Source organism: Aulonocara sp. 'chitande type north' Nkhata Bay, linkage group LG4 (assembly GCF_057382095.1).
Source record: "Aulonocara sp. 'chitande type north' Nkhata Bay isolate Kocher_YH1m ecotype deep benthic linkage group LG4, A_spYH_male_GT1.1, whole genome shotgun sequence".
In the NCBI taxonomy this organism is placed as follows: Eukaryota; Metazoa; Chordata; class Actinopteri; order Cichliformes; family Cichlidae; genus Aulonocara; species Aulonocara sp. 'chitande type north' Nkhata Bay.
In genome coordinates, this window is record NC_141347.1 from 31,592,129 (window position 1) to 31,612,542 (window position 20,414).

The 20,414-nt window shown below is 39.0% G+C and overlaps 1 protein-coding gene across 3 annotated transcripts in view; it reads right to left on the reverse strand.

Moving 5' to 3' along the window:
• asic2 (acid-sensing (proton-gated) ion channel 2) overlaps positions 1-20,414 on the reverse strand; it is a 410,825-nt gene that overhangs the window by 90,683 nt on the left and 299,728 nt on the right. The gene's annotated exons all lie outside the window — the stretch shown is intronic.

Consider the following 20,414-nt stretch of genomic DNA (forward strand, 5'->3'; position numbering starts at 1 on the left):
TAATTGAGGGGAATAGTGTAGCGCTCATTATCCCTCCGCCTTCCCCTGTCAATCCAAAACTACACAAGCGTAAAAGTACAAGCAAAGCGAGTATATGTATCATCACCTGCACGCACACACACACACACACAAATCACGTACTGCGTCCACACACACATGTGCACGCACAGGGAGCAAGAAGAAAGTTGAGATTCACCCAAGAGTCTTCAGAATAAGCCCATGGCTCAGCGTCTAGCCAGGAGTTATTTTATTTTATTTGTCATTCTGTTTTCTTCACATCAAAATCTTTCAATTGGATGACAAGTAGTGTCAAGGCAGTTCCATCTTGGTTGCCTCTCAAGTCAAAGGATGTCTCTCTCACTCATTCCCCCCTTTTCCTTCTTTACTTTGCATTATACACCACACTCTGAGACTGTGACAGCTGCAAAAAAAAGTGGAGAAAAAAAATCACTGCGTCTCACAGATTGGTACCTGCAGTGCTCATGATAAGGTGAAGTGGACTGGGATTTATTTCATATTTGCAGTTGTCATCGTTGTCATTGACATGCACATTGTTCTCTCCCCTCACTTGGTTTAATACACCAAAAAGTCACAGTAAAGCAGATGCACACTGCACTAGGGTGTGTTCTCCACCCACTGATGGATTGACTGATCATTATAACAAACATCTGCTTTGATCTAGTTTAATAAAAAAAAAATGCCTAAACAGAAAATATTGTACTGCAGGGTATGAATAAATGAAACGTCAAGAAAACAGTGAGGGGAAATGAAGTCAGACTGAGTGAAGAGGACAGTGGGAGGGGAAAAGAAGGCAAGAGCAAAGCAGCTCAGGGAGTCAGTGAGGGGAGAAATGATAATGATGAGCCCTGAGACCGCCGACTATTTTAAGACTCCTTAAAAGTGAAACAGCAGCTTCGGGAAATTTATAGATAGTGCTCAGGCTGAAAAGTACTGTTTCCATTATTGATCATTATGCGGGCTGTTTTCTTAATTAAATGATTAACTGTTGATCCTCCAAAATGTCCCAAAGGTAAAAGTTACTTCAGATTTTGTTTATTTTCTCCAAACAGCACATTTCACATTTTTTATATAGAGATAAAATTGCAGTAGTTACCTTTAAGTTGTAGAACAAATAATGCAGCGACAGGTTGCACCAGTTTGCTGGATAGGTCTCTTACCACAATTTGGAAAGGGAGTGATGGTCTCTCATTGGCTACCAGAGCTTTAGCTGGACCAGTGGTTCCCAAACTTCTTTTGCTAGGCCCCCCTTTGTTTTACAAGAAAAATCTTCGCCCCAATCTACACGGGTATTTTTGAAAACGCAGGTGTTTCTATGCGTTTGTGCCTTTCATCCACACGTAAACGGCGTTTCAAATCACCGAAAACTGAGATTTTTGAAAACTCTGTTTTTGCGTTTACGTGTGGACGAGGAATACAGAGTTCGTCGCGCAACGTCAAAGGTATGTGCCTCTTTTCCCGTCACACTGTACGCCGCATTATTGTTTACATGCGATGAATTTCCACAATCACGGATAGAGACAAAATACTGTTACTCCTAATCTTACTATCTGCAGTTTTTACACGCTTACATATACACACGCAGTTGCTGTCCCTCCATTTAGAAAGGCAGAGGCGTCACGGTGGAATTATTTTACGTGTAGTTGTTTTCTTTCCTGTGTAATAATCAACATTGCTTTCAATACATTTTTCAAAAAATGCCTCTCTGTGCAAAATGGGTTGAAAAACATAAACAGCTGTGGGATACTGTTAGTCCATGATTTGGACAGGGGGAACAAATTACAGCAGGATCAGCCTGATGTTATTTGTATCCCACTTTAACTTTACTGTATAAAGACCTAACATCTCTAAAATGTCAGGAGCAGTTTGTGAACTAAAAATCAAGAATGTGGGATACTGTTTGTCCGTGATTTGGAGAGCCCAGCACGTACTCCTGACGCATGGAAAACCAATTCTGCAGGGGAGACCTACCTTGGCACTTGTGCCGGTGAAGCCAAAGGGAAGATATGCTTCACCATATTTTCTAGTCTTTGGCTTGGAAGGAAGTTGGTTTGGAAACATATTTGGCGATGCTTCATCTCCTGCTAGCAGTGTCCAAGCATTTTTTTTTCTTTTCATAACCCCCCCACCCACCCACCCACCCGCAATGGCTCTGCACCAGCAGGCGAGCCCCACACTTTGGGAACCTCTGAGCTAGACTAATGTTGTATATAAAAGATGAATTTAGCCTAAATGCATTAACTCAGTGGTTTATGGACTACCAGTCTAAAGCCTCAGGTTCAGCATTTTAAACCACAGTCTTGGCTCACAGGCAGTGTTCCATTTCATTCCTAAGGTGTTGGACACTTTGCTGGATCCTGCTGCAGCAGACTGGTTTTATACACTGGGATCTGTCTTGTTAAGAGTGAAGAACCTCCCAACAAATGATTGCCATGAAGTTGCAGGACACTAGTAAATAAATTCTTACTGTGTAGTGCAACTTTAAAAGTTGATTCAACTGGAACTCTAGCATATATCATTAAAAATAGCCAAAAATCAACTGGATTCAGATGCAATGACATGAATTATTCTTTTGGGACTATTTTGTTTTCAGCTATCTAGATCTGCCCATACAGCACAATCCAACCATTTAAAAATATAAATACCAAGTGTTTACACAAAACAGGTGCAAATATCGATACTGCATATGCATCTCTGCTTTGTCATCTCATGCAGGCAAGCTCTTCACATTGAAAATCTTTGGCCTCATTCCTCCTGTGGACGTCACACTTTATATAATGCGTTCTGACAAGAGCGTCACACCCCCTGAATTTGCAATACACCACAAAAAGGCACATCAAGTTCCCAATGTATGCACAGAGAGCCACATGCCACTAGCGAATGAGGCAATCAGCGTTCAGGCCCACCTGGGAAGCGTGAGTGACAACCCTCTAAGAATGATGAACAGGATGTGAAACAAAATCTTCAAAAAGGCTGATCTGTTCCAGATCCTTCACCAAGAAAACCCCACAGCTGTTGCAGTGTTTTTAAGCTTCACACCGAGGCTCAGGGTTATACATAATTTGCAGCAAAATGTTTAAGTGGCATTGTTTGGATGAGATGTCTGGGTACATGTTGGTTAAAGTCAAGAAAAAAGAAAAGGTGATGTGACTCACGTCTCTCTGAGCAGAGGAGTGTGCTCCTGACAAAACGTGGAACAACTGTAAGTCACAGTGAGGCAAAAAAAATGAAAAAGGATGTGAAGTCAGGGAAGAGGCCCTTTACCCCGTCTGCCTCCTTTTATCTTTAAGATGTTACTTTAAAGAAAGAAGCCGTCTTTGTTACTTCTTCTGCTATCGAGGTGCAGAGAAAAGACAAGAAGCTGATGAACCTGATTCTAAACCAGACAAAGGAGAAATGGTCTGTATGTCTAGACTAAGTAGCTTATCACAATAAAAACGACTTCTGAGAAACAACAGCAGTCATTAGATGTCAGCATTATGCAGCTTTAGTTGCAAGTAGCCATCACGCATCTGAGTCATCCATCTGTCATCTCTCCTACAGAACCGTACAACAAAAGAGTAATTACTAATTATTATCCCTGTACATGTTTTGCCTTGAATGTAGTCATTTTAAAAATATTTGCTTTGCATTTTAATTTAACTACATCATAATAACAAATATAGAAAATCTAATGGTGCCACATGTATTGTAAAATTAGATTTCACATCAGAAACAACTTTGTAAACAATGTCTCTAGGTAGGTTTCCATGGCAGCAGCTGATTGACATCGGCAAGCCAGTGTTGGCATGCAACATGCTGTCAACTTCTATTGTGTAGTATGAACTAGAGAGCTGAAGAGCTGTCATACTGTAACCTGCCAAAAATAATACACGTTTAGTGTGCATGAATTAACAGGCCAAAAACTATATAGTGAACATTTTAGTGAGCTGTGTGAGCTGCCTGATTATTATATATATTATATTTAATATTTGTAATCATGGTATATTACTGTTATCACAGTTATTCCCTGGAATCAATGAAACCCACATGTGATGCCATTTGAGAAGAAGTCACCATCCAAAAAAAAAACCCTTAAAGCTTTGGATGTTGTGGACTGTCCTGGTTATGCACATCAGTCCTGCACTGTATGAAGGTCTGAGGCAGTACCTCTGAATTGGCAGACTGTGCACAATATTTTAAAGACGAATGAGATGTTTTCCAGCTTCAGGGAGCTCACACTCCTCAGCCTCCCTGGTAATGGAGGATACTGGAGAGAAAAGTTCACAAATTAGTCCAACCCTGAATTCAGGAGGAACAATTCAGTTCTTGTCCTGGTCAAGGATATTCCCTGGTGCAGGGGAGTCTGCCAAACTTTGCTAATTCTCTTTTCTAGACTTTAAGGTACTTGAATATCTTTCTGAACAGTCAAATACCTTGTGTGGCATTTCGGATCCTGTTACAGTCCATTTTGGTAACTACACAAAGGATGCAAGAGCTTGGTCTGCACTGTCAGCAACAAGTCCGACTCCTCCCTAGTGGGTTTTGGACTCAAAGGAGGCCATAGTTCTCAATTAGAAAAAGGGTGGAGAGCTCACTCTGGACTTACTTACATACTGTTATTACCTATAGCTGTACTGAGAGTGACGATATAACCTCTTAAAAAAGAAAACGTCATTTATGCTCTCTTGGAGATGCGCGAGGGTGACGAGCTCAGTCATTTGGAATGAGCTCAGAGTAGAACCACCACACCTTCATATCAGAAGGACATCTGACTAGGTAGTCTTCTGAATGCCTCCTAGGGAAGTGCTTTGGGCATGTCCAACCAGCAGGAGACCCAAGACAGACCCAGGTTAGACTGCAATGATTATGTCTCTTGGCTGGCTTGGGAACACATTGGTGTTCTGCCAGAGGAACTAGAGCGTGCGTTGGGGGAATGGGAGGTCTGAGCATTTTGGCTTAGATGGCTGGCCCGTGACACAGACTCAGATAATAGATGGATGGACGGCTCTAAAGAAAACTCACTACACAGAAAAGATGAAATGTGTATATGTTTTTAGGGATAACTAATATGCTAGAGTTTAAGTCACTAGGGAAATTATTTTGAGGGCTGAACATAGCAGATAATCCACCATACAAACTTACAAGAGAAAAATATACAACAGTGCATCTGAGCAAAGCATCAAATCTACATTTCTGCTTTTTAGTAATACCTCTAAAATACAGAAAGGAGCTAAACAAATTTATGCAATACATTTTGATTTTTCACCTTGCGTGGAGACATTTACACAAGCTTGTGAAAGCAGTTTTTATGATGAGATCAGAAATCTCTGAAATGAAGGGAATTAGCGAATTAAACCTAGAAATGTAAACCTAACGACACCAAAGGAAATGCAGCTACTTTAATCTCTCATAAAAACAGCAGCAACCTTTTAAATTAAACATCCAGGTGCAAAAAAAATAAACTCCTGTTAAAAAACAGCTCCTGCAGCTTTTTGAGGCTGTTCTGCAAAACACTGATAAATCAACGATATGGCATCGTAAGTAACAAAATTATCAGCAACAGCTTCTTATTTACTGGTGGTCTTACTTATGTGTGAGCAGCACATTCTCAGTAAACATTTACAGCTACTTGAGGACTGTAGTCTACCAGTGGTAACCTACATAATGTTTATGTATTTAATGTATTTACTTTCAACTTCATGATGTCCGTCTCTGTTGCCTCTGTTGGTGTAGCTCAGGTCAAGCTGAGTAAGATCTGTGTGCTAGTGCCAGAAATAGCAGGAAGTGGTTTTGTAACGCAGAGAACAAGATGAGCAGATATATTTGAATCATGACGGTGCAAGGTCTGGACTGTGGCCTGAGAAGCTGCCAGCAATCCTGAAGGGAAGCCTCTGGAGACGAGGATAGTCTGTCAGGCCAGGCTGCTACAGACACACACCATGGCCCTGTTTGCCTGCCACATCGGAGCTCAGTGCCTTCGGAGGATATCGCAGACAGCAGAACTCGTCTCTAACTGAAAACAACTGATTAGCCTTTTTAAAAAATAATTTTCTTTTGGTTGCGTCTAAAGTTCCAAGTCGACCTAGATAAAAGACACGTAAACAGATATGCACGCCTCATTTCTGGAATTAACTGACAGCTGATTCAAGTCTTGAGAGAAGGAATGGTGGATATCCCGCCACAGGGGAAATCATATTGGGAAGATTTCTGCAATGGGCATGCTATGAGTGTTGAACTATAACACACAGCCAATTTTACTTCCAGCCAAATCCAGCAGCTGTGGACACCAGAACGATGCCACACTGTGAGTTCAGGTACACTAATGACCACCCCAAACAGTTTTTCCTCTTCTCCAATTCACTCTGATTAACCTATTTCTTACATTTTTTGCACTTCTGCAACTGCAGTACTTGTTGTCATCTTAAAGTTGACTTGCTAATTACAACAACTATATTATTACAAGATTAATAATCTCAAGTAATATCAGATATGCCACGAGAAGCACAGTAAAAGTTTTTAGTTTTTAAAGCACAATATATTATGAATCATATAAAAAAATGAATGGAAGAGGATATTAAAGAGGGCAAATGCAGTATGTTTTTCAAATGATTCAGAGGCTTGGAAAATGTGAAGGTCTGCCTCAATGGCTCTGCGTTTGCACTGGAAAAGAGTACTATAAGCCCAACTGCGATGGAGACAAAAGGTCAGGGCTATGCAGGTCAGAGCTGGATGGCTGGTCAGGTTACAAAGGAGCACAGTGGCAAAACAGTCATTTTGTAGCAGCATTTTATGCAGTACATGTAGTAACTTCTGCAGTTTTATCTGTATTGAAAGGTATTTGGGTTGAATGAGTTCACATGATTTAATATGACTGCACCGTGAGGATCTTGGGGGTTCTCCAGATAATCCGTGGAAATCCGGAAATAATAAACAAGACTGACAGCCAGACAGAAATATCATTCTCGATTTGAAGCAGCTGAATAAAAATAACAGCAGCATAAAAGTAATAAAAAGCTCTGAAGTTTTCAAAATGAGCTTTAGATATATGAAAAGAAGTTCTCTGGCACAGAGATAAAGTGGAAAACTTCTAAAGCCACTTAAGTTCTTAAAGGCAGAGAGAATGCATCAGCTATATTGCATTTCACCTTGTCCTTCGGGATCGACACTAAAAGAAGGGTAAATATGTTATTATTATTATTATTTTTTTTTTTTTTTTTTTACCTTTATTTAAAAAGAATGAATCCAACAATGTTTTCTTGAACATTGACTAGAAAGCAACTCTGGTTAAGGTGTTTGGAACCACAGATTGTGTTTGGTTTGGTTAATATGCATCCTTGTTAATATGCTGTTGGATTATTTTCACACACAAAACTGAGCCCAGAACTTAGACATGCTCCTTGAACCTAACTAACTCACCCCTCGCAGGTGTACACCACATAACTATGACAGTTTGGTTTGTGATTAGGGAACTTTTTTAGTTTTGTTCTAATCTATCTTCTCTTTTTCAATCTCTCTACACTATCAACTGCACAAGAAAGGAAATCATTGGAAAGCCATGGGTGAATTCTATAATGCCAAATATGGCAGCTGTCCGAGTTGCTTCTACAAGAACTCAACTAGACATAATCCATCTAGATTTCAACCCTCACCAATCATAATATGTCTGATTAGCTGCAAGATCCCAAAATGCACACTCACGCTCTAATGTGGAATTGGCCATGTTTGTGTCCCCTAGTTTTCTCGTCTTTAGAGTATCCAGGATTTTTCAGAACTTCTAGATCAGTCTCTATTTTGCATCTTGATCATGGAATAACCTTCAGAGCACACTAAAGCTGAATGATTCAATCTCCCTGGGAGATTTCAGAGTAACAGAGTATAAGTGCTATTCATAAGCTTGACTTTGTATTTATAGTATTTTGACTTTATTTTATTTTATTTTGTCCCATGAAAAACAAATGTTAATCTCAAAGGACTTCCTGGTTAAATAAAGGTTAAACAAAATGCATTAACAAAAGGATGAAAGCAGTTATGAGGAAAATTATGGAGATGAGTAAAAAGGAGAAAAAACTTTCTTCCTGTTAGCTGACGAATTTATAAAAATACTGAAAATTATGTAAGTGACATTTGTTTTGTTATATAAATCAGTTGCACCTGCTTTTGTTGGTAAGGTAAAACATGTTTGGTGAAAGTGGGAGTGCTCCAACTCATTTTCATACAGTTGTTTAAGTATTGAAGATCCTTTACGTTACTGCAGTCTGGGTGAAATTGTGGCATTTAATACTTTCTTTTATTATGAAAATTAAATAAAAGAATTGAGAAAAATCCATATCAGGGGGTCACAGTAAAAAATCATAATCAGCCAATAAAATTGCATTACAGTGCATTTTGTATTTTATTAGATTTCACTTGAACTGTTTTTTTTGTTTTTTTTTTTAACATATATAGGATCAAATTATAAGAAAAAAAAAGCACTTCTTGACGGGAAACTTTAGGAAGTTTTCGTTCCTGTTAAAAGAAAAGATAGTCCTCCTTTTCTGTAATATACTCACATATCTATATTATTGCTAATATATATTGTAATATATCTATATCACTAAAGCACTTCTGGATGGATGCAAACTGCATTTCGTTGCCCTGTACCTGTGCATGTGCAATGACAATAAAGTTGAATTCTATTCTATTCTATTCTATTCTTTTAACAGGAAAAACCTTTGGCAGGGCCAGGGTCACAGAGGGGAAGCCTAGGGGGGTGAGGAGAAAGAAAAAAGAACAAATGCCAAGAGAAAAGGCAAAGAGAGCATAATAGCTACATGTGCTCTGACAGTGTTACATACGATATGAAAATGCCTAAAAATATATATATGTAGAAGGAAGTTGGGATAGGCATTAATATTTCCTCAATGAATTAATGTAGCTTGTTATTTGAGTGGCCTGCGCCTGACATTCTAATCATCAGATGCAAGTCATGACCATTATTGATAAACAAGGGCAGAAGCCAATAATTCTGACAGATATCTGTCTGTAGGGCGTGTTTACAAGAAAATCTGTAGATTAGCATGCGTAGTACGAAAATGTGTCATGCTCTGCATGTTCACACTATGGGCTCACACTCCATACTGTTGTTTATTAGCTTGCAAAGCTGGACATGATATGCACTAAATTACCATTGGACCCCAGGCAAGGTCCTAAAGATAGAACCACACTGGTGCATGCATACCAGTTACAGTGGCTGTGAAGGTGCAGTCTATTGTTTTACTTCTCTGCAAACGAGCCCATGATATTCTGATCATGTACTGCTGAATGTTCAAAACAAAAAATTGCATATTTATGTAAGGACCCTTAGGGGTTCTTATTTGTGTTTCTCAGTGAATTGCCCGTTATGATAGCGAGAGCATGATATTATAATACTTCAAATAGATGATTATAAAATTCAGCTACAACTGCTAGTCAACAAATGCTGTGCTCTGTGGGTAAGGATATATTTAATCCCCATGAGATTTATGCATCTTATTAATGTGCTTTTAAATAAGATTTACAGTCTCTGTGGTGCTCAGGCCAATCTTAATGTTTGGCTAATTAGAAGTTTGATTTTGGGAATGGCAGGTGGTTGAATAAGAAATCTGCTGCTGGGTGACTCGTCACCTCCCAGAATGGCATACCGAGAATGGATCATAAAGAGGAAACATAATAGCTGCTATTTCCCTGGCTGAATAAAGCGAGTTATCCGGGCCATTCAGCTTCACACTGCTTCCTCGTAGCTAAGATGCAGGAAAGGCCTGCTGCTGTGCATCTGGAAAATTGGACATAAGTTACAGCAGTAATCAACATGGAGGTGGAGGTCGTTTCCTGTGATGAACGTCTCAACACATGCCACAGAGTCCATGCGAGTTTCATGTGTCTTGTTAACGAGGCTGAAGAGACAAGCAGGCAGACTTTCAACAAGAGTTAGGGAGATGGATTTTCCAGCTCGTCTACGTTAATGGATATAAAAGAATAATAAAAATCATTACCTTCTACCCATGCCACCACTGAGAATGAATGCAGCAGGTTCAGATACACAACACAGATCATTTTTAATACTTTCAATTTCTTCTTCTGTCTGGAGCGCTTGGATTACATATTTGCTAGAGTAAACATTGAAATCTTGCAGTGAAACAACATGTGTCTGCAGGTAAAGGCATTCGATGATGACAGAGTGAACGTCTCATTACACATATCAAAGCAGGATAAATGTGTTCAGGCCACCATGGCTGCATCAGCTTGCCCGTGTGTCACTCACACTACAGCAGCACATTTATAATATTACAATCTCATTTTCAAACTGATTTAATTTAACACTAGTTAATCTGCATTTGCATAAAGGCCAGCTCTTTCATACCTATGAGGTAAGGTCAGGTAAGGCCAGTGATAGTATGATGTGACTAAGAGGGGAAGCAAATAGTAGAAAAAGACAAATCACAGCTAAGATGACAATGACAAGTAGAAATAACCAAGATCCCAATATAGCATATCATCAATGCATTTTAGAGGAAAAATTGTGTTCACTTTATTTACTATACATCACAGTTGCGACAAAACCCCCCAATCCTTTTACAAAACTCTGTCATCCATCACTATTACAGCAAATTAACAACTTTGGGAAAATATATTTGCTTATGGTAAACTAAGACTAAAATGTAGCAGAGTTTTGAAATAGTTACAAATGTTTATGCATTAAAGGATATTGTCCATGTGAATGAGATTAATTTGGCCTTTTGTCTGAAGCTGCTGGTGTCACAAAGAGAATACATGGTGGTTTTGAGCCCTAGGGCCTTGATGCTGCTACAATGTGAGATCTAAAAACCAGCAGAGCTGTTTTGGCAACTTGTTTCTACTTGCTGATTAGTTTCCTTTTTGCTTTTCATTATTTAGGTCCCAGTCACACAGGTCTAGAGAGCAGTCAGTGACCTCTGGCAAACATCAGTCACACTGTGTATTTCCTGACTTATTGGTGAGTTGTTGTTGGGGGCTTCTGGCTTTGTTTGGGTGAAACAGGTCATTTTATGAGTGTGAGTGAGGTCTTCACTCACTGCTCGGTCATATTCAAGCACATAAGTTACCTAGAAAAGGTCCTAAATCAGTATCCCAAACCATCACATCAATATATGATTAACAAGTGCCATGACCTGAGGTGTCACAGCAGATGCTAAACGGCTCCTCGTGCATATCAGACAAACACCAGTGGTTTTGACAAAATGGCAGAATTAAAATCGAGGAAATGAAGACTAGCTGGTGCATAATCAAACCTTTATCTTGGTTCTCTTTCAATTTACTGGAGATGCCTCTTTATATATTATAAAACAAATGATATTAATACAGAGTATCAGTGTTATTATTTCATTTTAATACATAACTCACTACATAATTGGCTTACTAAAGTCCAATGATTGAGTTCATGACCTCTGAAAACAATTAGAGCTGCAAAGGAGTCAAAATTCATTTTGGCTTGAGGCAGGATTAAAATCCATCTGCACTATATGTACTAATAAAATGTAATTCTTCCAGACAAGTAAATCCCACATAACTATTTCTTTAGGGTCACGAGTGACACTGATGATCTTAATAGGAAATAAAGAGGTGATGAATCTTCAGCATCCATTGAATGTGGAGTATGATATTCTTTCACATATGCAAAAGTTTTCCTTTTCCATTTCCTCAAGAGTCAAATTCATCGAAGGTGAATTATTTACCACAGCGCACTTTCAGGCACATCACAAAGAATACCTAATAAATGGGCTAGGTCCTGAGGCAGTTATACGCTGCTCAACCAGTGTAAGTTATAAAAAGGAGAGATCCTTGTCAACAACCAAGCATCTGTAAATATTTTAATGACTAAATGAATAAGGAAAAAATATTGAACAATTTAATTTATCACCCTAATTGACTAATGAAATCTAAAATATTGAAATATGCCAATACCTTCCAATACCTTCTATTTTTATCATTGTGTATATTTCCAGTTTTTATCTGTTGTACAGTGTCCTTGGGTGCTTTGAAAGGCGCTATTTAAATAAAATGTATTATTATTATTATTATTAATAATAATACACTGTGGACTTAAGCTTAAAACAGAAAATAGAACAGGATGACTGAATAAGTTGAACTTTTACTGACACCAAAGAAAGTTGGGTAATATAATTCAGTTCAAGAACCAAGGTGGGAAAGCAAAGACAAAATACAAGAAGCAATCTTGTGGAGCACTTCTGGCTGTGAAAACGTAGCTACAGTCACAACACCATAGAAAAAAAATTACAACAAAGTCATTAGACAAGTGCGAAAAAAATGAAATCTTGAATCGAAAAGAGTAAAGTATGTCTATCCATTAGACAGAAGGTACTTCATAGTGATGTGCGATACCGCTGATTTCCGTTCTGATCCGATACCAAGTAAAATTCAGGGTGGTATCGACAATACTGATACTTAATGTTTTATTGCATTTCAAATTATAGCTTCATAATGATTACAGGACATCAGACTACTTGTTCTTATTGCTTAATAATGCAGAGTTCATCATATAGAAATAAAAAAACTGAAGTTGTGCGCTATTTGAACAGGTTGCCTGCCTGCAGCACCAAAGGACTCCGTGAGCGACGTCTGTCTCGCCCTAGCAGCACCTGTCCCTGTCCTCTCCTCCTCTTCAGCTCACCTCAACATATGCTCGTCATTTCCTGCGATATGATTGACTCTGAGGTGTTTGACAGGTTAGTGGTGTTGCCACAACACCTCACTGTCTTGCCACATGTAATGTAAAATACGTCCGCAAATGACTCCATTTATACTCAGCCATTGCTGTAAGTGTGCACGCCAAGGGGCTGTGACACCTTTAAACAGCCATATTTCGCTTATGACTATGAAAGGCGGAAGAGGAAGTTTTTCCTTCCAAGTTAGACAATCCGAATAATATAGTTTCTTTCCACTGTGTTCCTGTTAATGATAAACTACAAATTTACTAAAATATTGATATTTTAATATGAAAATTGATTCTAGAACATAAATGACTGGTATCAGAGGAATCGATAGTTCAATATCGATCCACACATCACTAGTATTTCTGACTTACCTTCGCTTTTTTAGATGTCGATTTGTTTGACATATTTAGTCTGATTTATTATAATCAGTCTCAGAACAAGTAGCGCAAAATGATTCATTATTATTAGTTATCAACACTTATTATATTATATTGACTGTAAAGAGTAAATTTCTCAATGTATATTAAAGTGAAGGTATACATAACAAGTGAGCATGGTGAAGTAAGTATGAAAACCTTTGTGGTTCGAAATGTAATTTCTTTTTACTCGAATGACAAGATTTTGGTGACAATGACAAAGATAAAACCCAACAGATCCCCAACATCAATAACATCCAGTACCGACTCATGTGGCTCTGGTGCAGATCTCCCTAGGTGCCTTTGGATGATGAACCTACATTTCATCTACTTTCAGACCTAAATAACTTTATGTAGTGAAAGCCTGGGTAATTTCCCCAGAGGAATGTCACTGTGAACATAACAAGCAGGTTGTATGTACAAATCATCTGTGGAAATCTGTTGAGAGCTATCAGAAGAAGTTTGTCAGTGTCTGGACCCAAAATGATTTGGTGTAAATGCATTGACATATATCATGGCTATATACGCCATGCTGGTAAGTCACCCGCTTTTTTATGTGCCAGATTTACGACACTGCATTCAGTAGTTGTGTAGCATACTGACAAATTGGCCTGATGTGTGCATAATTTTGTTCTTGACTCTCAGAAGCTGTCATCAACTGTCATCGAATGAAGCAACACAGGAAGAACTTACCTTGAGCAAAATATAGTCTGACAGATAACATTATCATATTTGTTTGTGTTAGGTTTACACAGCAAACAAGCCATCAGGGAGCTTTAAGTGTAGTCATGGATATCTTTAATATCTGATCATCAAGCTGACTTTTTCTTCTTTGGTCAACTTGCACACATTCCAGTACGCGAGGTAAGCTAAGGTGATAGGCTAGTGATGCAGTATTGAAGTAGAGCGACGTTTTTTTTGTTTTTTTTAAAAAAAGGCAGATTATACAACAACTTCAGTTACCTTAACCAAACCTAATCCACATCTTTACTTGCCACAGAAAGATTCCATCCTTTTTCTTGTATTGAGAAAAAAGGCCAGTATTAATCATCCAAAATAAATGTTATTCTCAGAGACAGTGGGCAGCTAAAACGATACACACATGTGAAAATGCATGAATGCATCCAGCCATCCACCCACACACCTCTGTATCTTCTTTATCTTCTGCATCTTCCCACAAACACACAAGTTGGATCTGCTCATCTGCGACACAGGAGGGAGAACGGTCTGACAGCAGAGTATATTTGAACACTCTGCACGTCCTGCAAGGCTCGAGTGAGGGACAGTGGCTCAGCACTGTCCCACATTACCATCTCCGCAGGTCTGCTGGGAGGTCTAAAAGATGGGCTGCCCCAGTGCTCCACAGTCATGATAGGAAGACTGGAGGGGGGGATACTGTAATGTTTAGACAGGACTGACAAAATACCACCTGTCATACAGTCACAGCTGAGTAACATGCTGACCATTAGTGATGCTAACTCCTGCTGACAGAAAGATGGAAACAGAGGTGATATTTGAGCAAGGAAATCAAAACACGGAATAAAACCAAAGAGTGCAAATGTTTCATGAGCCAGTTTTAACAGATACAAACAGGCAGTAATGCACAAAGTGGTGCTGCCTCTCTACCTATAAGGAAAGAAGGGATTCACATGCTTTTTCTGACTTTTGGGAAAACATAGCAGATGACACCTTGAACCAGAGTGCCTGCTTTGAGCCTGTCATTAAGGATAGGAGGGGAAGCAATTAGGAGATGCCACATCGTTATGACATCCCCTTTAATTGTTCTCTAATGTATCGTATTTTTCATCTGCTTCATTACCTACTTGAAGTAAAAGGCGTTTAGTCTTGGCTAATTATTGGGAAGAAAATAAGTCTAACACAGACCATGTCACTAGAGGTACAATGAAACTAAATATGTAATTTGTCAGCAGTTGATGGTTTTACACAATACTGATTAGTGCTGATTAGTGAGTGTTGCACGAGTTGTCCAGCAGAAAAGTTTTCTTGCAGAACTATAGTTGTGAATCGGCACAGTACGTGTAAAATAGGACAAAACACTTTGCAATAAAAGTCTGGCGCCAAACTGAAAGGCTAAAGAGTGGTTAGCTAGAGCTCATCCACATATCACTCAGAACAACTTTGCATCATTTGCAGGACAACATTACGCAACCAAGAGCCCCTGAACGCTGAAGCCAAGGGTTCAGATTTTATTAATTAATCCCTCCATGCCTCTCATGCCAAAAATTGAAAACTGGAAATCATTAAAAAGTTGGCTTGATAAATAAATAATAGAAATAACTCCATTTTGATAAAGCACTCAAAACTTTTCCCTAGTTTTTGGTGTTAAACGCCGGAGACGAAAGATGAGACCATTATTAAAACATCACACGCAAAGTCTTTCATTAAATTATCTTTTTGTTACATTGTCTGACAGTATCAGATCTCACTGCACAAAATGTAATCAGTGTAAAATGCAATCATGACCACAGCAAATGATGGAACATCAACGCTGCTTTCAGCTGTCATCTGTTAAGGGAGCTGTGAAATCAAGCCAATGGTGTATTCGCTCTGTTTTAGCACCTGAAAAAGAAGGTTTTCACAGGTTTTCACAGACTATGAAAAATTAAGTACATCTCATGATTTAATAGCTTCTAAAAGTATGTTTAACAGCAGTAACTTAATGTCATACAGAAAATGGAGGAATCTGGACCAACTCTTCTTTGCAGCATTCCTTCAGTTCATTAAAGTCTGCATGCATTTGCACTAGGGCTGGGCCATATCATACCGTTCACGGTAATACTGGTATAATGTTGGGCAACGATAAGAAAATGAAATATCGTGATAGAATATGGGTAAAACGCGCATGTGCAGTGCCTTTGTTTTCACATGCACATGGCGGAAAAAGCACGGCGGTGACAGAGAATGAAAAGGGCGAAAACGGATCATTGAATGAAACGGATGAACCAGAATTGGTTTGTAAAAATGCTGCAACTTCAGCGGTTCACTGGTTTAGCTTTTGTCCGTCAGATACACAACAAAGCACTATTTTTGGTAGAGCATTCTAGCGGGCCGTCATTATTACCGTGTTGTTTGGAAAATATGGCACACTTAAAATCAATCCTTTGATTTTTCTGAAAGTCGACAGGTCCCCTTATAATCCCGTATGAATTCTGGTTGTGTTTACTGACCTCGAAATGATTTTATGTCATACACGGCGCTCGAAAATCTGTCAAATGTTTTAGTACGACTTTGCTACGCTACGAAGCCGCACTGCTTGATGGATTGTCGGAGCATTACGACTATCGTAGGCAGGAGCCTCGCGGAGTGATACGTACTGTGCTTCAACATAATATTACCGTGTTGTGTGTGTATAACCTCTTTTTAAGTTTTGTGGATATTATACATCGTTATGCTGAGGATATGTTGGCCAATTTCCACTGGAAATGCCTTTTGGTTAAACTGCCAGCAAGGATTTGCATTTGCACTGTTAAATTTTTATAGAACTTCAATGCACATAAAATAATAATAATAATAATAATCTAGGTCTGGGCCTTGAATGGGTCATTGCAACACCTTGACTGTTTTCTTTTTCAGTCATTCTCTTGTAGATTCGATTATTGTCCTGCTGAAGGACTCACTGGCCAGCTTTAACTGTCAGATGGCTTCACATTTGACTCTTTGGTATCAGGACAAGTCCACGACCGAGTCAATGACTTCAAGGCGTCTGGTCCTGTGGCTGCACAGCAACCACAAATCATCCCACGTTCACTATTACAGAAGGTACGAGGTTTGTGCTTTGATTTTGTCCAAACATGGTGCTGCGCATTATAGCCAAGCATTCCCACTTTGAATTTGAGAGTGCATTGTTTCTTTTTTACAACTGACTATATTAAAAAATGTGTATTCTTATTTGTGATTAATGGAATCACTAGCTACGTTGATAGAAAGGAATATAACACATTGCAACTGGCACAAGGCTGATAAGCAGCATGATATTTTGAGAAAATGAATGCTCTCAGGAGGAGGGCACTCATACCACAAAAAACCTGAGGCGCATAACTCGCCATGACACTGCACCTTTCCAGAGGCAGCATCACAGACTACAGCAAAATGCAGTGGGCAAAACATGAATCAGATGAGATTTCTATACTGCCAGCTGCCAGGTTAACATATCAGGGACAGATATTCATTTTGCATGCTTGACTTTGAAAATGATTTTTTTTCCTGATCATCCATTTGATAAGAATGATTCAGGACAGAACTTGATGAGTCCAAGGCCCTCCCTCTAGGACTCCCATTTATCTCAGCACGGCCATGCAGCCTGCCTGACTCGTGCTCTTCAGCTCTCTTTTTGTGCATTGGGTTAAAGTTTTTATAAAGCTGTCATCATCAGTATGGACAGCCCCAGCATGTCCTCTTTCCAAGAAGGTCCCCTATGGGCCAGAAGCACCTGTCCTTCAGAAGGACAGCTGGGTCTCTGTTTAACAGTGCTGTCAGGACCTGTATTCTTCCGGCAAATCACAAAGCCTTGAGGGAAGTGAGGAGGTGATAGGGATGAAACACTGAAATCCTGAGTGAAAGGAGTAGATAGTGGTGCACATCATTATGGTACAGGGAACAAGGCAATTTAGAGATTAGTAATCATCACAGGGTTTACACCAGTCTTTGAAAATTCTCAATAAAGCTGAATTTGGCAGTTTTTTATTTTATGAATCTTTGTAAACAATCATAATATTATACATGTGTGCACTACTGTAATACATTTTTATTCATTTATTTACTTTGTATTTTATTAACATCACTTTACTTTGTTTATTGTGTTCTTGCAAACAAAATTAGACATGTTTAGTGTAATCTTATATGCAGCATCTATATAATGCAGTCTACAGGTTGCAGGCAAATTTGATAAAACTGCAGTGATTTGCATTTAATTTGGTTAGGGATGTTCTTTAAGCCTGGGTACCACTTTGCTCAACGCACTAAGCTCAGTTTATTTTACTAACTAGCCCATCGTGGCTGCTCAGCTCAGGCAGTTCACATGTATACTTGTCAGACTCTCTTTGAACAAAGTTACTTTGAGAGCTACCTGTCAGAGGGTAAAAGAAGATCAAAGAATGCATTTCAATTTTAAATTTCAGGTTTTCATGCAGTTGTGTCCATCAGCCTGAGTTGTCTGTGTTCCTAAGTTATCAACTTTTCTGGCAGAAGCTGTACTGTGCTTTGGGTCTGCTGCTGCTGCTCATTGTTTAATGTGTTTCAAAAAACGATTGCCTAAACTACTTCTAATGGAAACAGAACTATAATAATTCTCAGTCATGCAGCACAGAAATCTGGGCTATCCATATGTGGTAAAAAGGTTTTTTTATGCTCTTCCCGTCTGTATGTGTACAGTATCTGCAAAAGTATGACATTGTGTAAATGTTATATATATGATAATGAGGTCAGTGTATACAAACCTAATTCCTAAGAGGCTAAACCGGAGACTTCAGAATGCTCTCCACACTGTGTTTCTGGTGGTTTCTACTCTACTTACTTCTATGAGGTATCGTTAATATGGACATCCAGACAGACAGCTCTGGTTGTGAGCATAGCAGTCCCACCCATCTCCTTCTCAAACCTGTTTGTGGATGGAGGGTAGCCTTAAAGGGACAGGAGCTAAAGCAGCTAGTTTTAGACAGTAGCGAATCGCTGTGCCAAAGCCAAGTGGAAGACACACAAGGAAGGTTTTTGAATTGTTTATTATGGGAAGCAACTGTAGCAAAGTCCAAGAAAAGAAAATGAACTATGTCACCTTTACCTTAACTGTTCTGTAACGTTGTGAGTTATTTTACCAACATGGAAAATGACTTCTTTCATATATTTATATCAGAGCATAGCAATAGCAAAAAGGGCATGTGTTACCGTCTTCCTGCGTTTGACTCCGTGAGCACAGACTAATTATATTCTTTTCTTAGTTTCCAACATTTAGAAACAAACTCATTTTGCATTCAATATCAAGAGCCCCAAATACTGCACTGATACAATACTCTTTATGATAACCTAAAAATAGATAGTCCTCTAATTGTAAGGACAGATGTCCTTATAGCGCGACATATCTACACTATTATGGCTCAGTTTCTTGCTCTGGTGATATAAGATTCACTGTATGTAAAGTTTAAAGATGACAGTAATGTCCAGAACCTAAACAATGTAGGAAATAATGACTACTGTTTGGCTTTTACATGATGTGCATGTAGGCTTATACTGTAGGCTTTATTTGTGGTGAGCCAGCATAGATAGACTCATAACTAATGGTGTCGCTGACTGTACTGTGTATGTGTCTGCAAAAGTATGACAGAGAGTGAAAACTAGAAAAACACTTTGATCTTGCTGGGTCTGACACCGATCTCTGCCAGTCTAGCAAGCGTTCCCTGCCTTATTTTGTTATTGCTCCACAGCTTTTACCTGTATGCTTGTTTGTTTTTCTCCTCCGCTGTACTCTTCTATATTTACACAGCCTGCATAAATATGGCTAAGAAACATGGGTAAAGAGGGGGGTCACAGCTTAGGATCTAATTTATTTAGCCTGTTTTACCTTTATCATTTATAATGCGGAAATGCAGATTTATCCTTTTTGAGAAAGAATATGTGAAGTATTTATTTTCTTTATGATATACATGCTATTTTCAGCCCATTTCTTTGTTGTCTCCCACATGTGTCCTGACCCATACGAATACTCCTTGCCGCAGTGGGGATGTGCTAATAGTAGTCCATAATTCCCTTTATCCATGAAAGATAGCCCATAGGGGTTTGAATAATGAGTCAGTGCCACCTGTGCCCATGGTGCCACAGGAATGTGGACTATAATGCTGATGAGCTTCTGAGGGCCAGTGTGACACTCTGCTCCTCCATTCCCCCTCTTCATATGTCCATCTATCTTGGAAATGCTTCTTGCTAAAGCTTTGTATGTCTCCCATTTCACATATTTGTAAGAAGCGCTTTGCCTGCGCACTGTAAAGAAACATTTATGTGAAGGAGAGTCATGGGTCTCATTCAGTGAGGAGGGCAGTGTGGGAGAACACTGAAAGCACTGCAGAGCTAATGTGGGCTTTCTCATATAGTCTCAGTCTGGTTTGGGAACACACTATTTGTGAGGAAGAAACAAAAAAACACTAATTGCTGTGCTAAGGGAGGTGCAATTCGCTGACACAGACTTTGTGAGCAGCTTTGTCAGCAGTGAGAGATGACTGTGAATGTATAGAAGACATATTCTATAAGAATTACAGACATT